The 928-nt window shown below is 71.1% G+C and overlaps 1 pseudogene; it reads right to left on the bottom strand.

Annotated features, from left to right (window-relative positions):
• Positions 1–3: 3 nt before the first annotated feature.
• LOC103899666 lies at positions 4–365 on the bottom strand (annotated as a pseudogene).
• Between the last annotated feature and the right edge of the window lie 563 nt (positions 366–928).

Here is a 928-nt window from a genome sequence, read left to right as displayed (position 1 = left end):
CACCCCCCGTACTTGACCTGGGCGACGTCACCCACCACCAGCTCGGCGACGGGGACCTGGGCCTGGCGGCCGTGGCGCACGACGGCAAAGCGCTGCTCCTGCTCGATGCGGCTCTGCAGCCCCCGGAACTGGCGCTCCTTGCTCCAGTCGTTGAAGGCGGTGACGAGGACGACGCAGGCCACCGACAGCAGGATGGCCGCCCCCTCGATCCAGCCCGCCTCCGCCTCCCCCTCGTCCTCCGCGCCCCCCGAGGCGTGGCCGCAGACTGCGGGGGGGACACACACACACATCAGGCCGCGGCGGGGACGGTGTCGGGACACGGGGATGGCATCGGGACGGGGACGCAGGGGACACGGGGATGGCATCGTGACAGGGATGGCATCGGGACGGGGATGTGGGGATGGCAGCTGACCAGGGATGGGGACATGGGGATGGCATCGGGATGAGGACGCAGGGGACACAGGGATGGCATTGGGATGGGGATGCAGGGATGGCATCGGGATGGGGACACGGGAGACACGGGGACGGCATTGGGATGGCAACGTGGTGGATGTGGGGACAGCATCAGCCCACAGACGGGGACGGCATCAGGCCAGGATGGGGACGTGGAGGACGCGGGTGTGACATTGGGCCAGGAGGGGGACGGGGCGACGTGGGGACGGTGTCAGCACGGGGATGGGACATGGCGATGGGGTAGGACTGAAGGGCGGGGACAGAGGGGACACGGGGACGGGGTGAGCCAGGGGACGGGGACAGAGGGGGCACGGGGACGGGGTGAGCCAGGGGACGGGGACAGAGGGGGCACGGGGACGGGGTGAGCCAGGGGACGGGGACAGAGGGGGCACGGGGACGGGGTGAGCCAGGGGACGGGGACAGAGGGGACACGGGGACGGGGTGAGCCAGGGGACGGGGACAGAGGGGACACGGT

The sequence above is a fragment of the Aptenodytes forsteri genome, unplaced genomic scaffold, assembly GCF_000699145.1.
Source record: "Aptenodytes forsteri isolate BGI_AS27 unplaced genomic scaffold, ASM69914v1 Scaffold916, whole genome shotgun sequence".
In the NCBI taxonomy this organism is placed as follows: Eukaryota; Metazoa; Chordata; class Aves; order Sphenisciformes; family Spheniscidae; genus Aptenodytes; species Aptenodytes forsteri.
The sequence above is the reverse complement of the archived record's forward strand: the minus strand, read 5'-3'. Positions and strand labels throughout refer to the sequence as shown.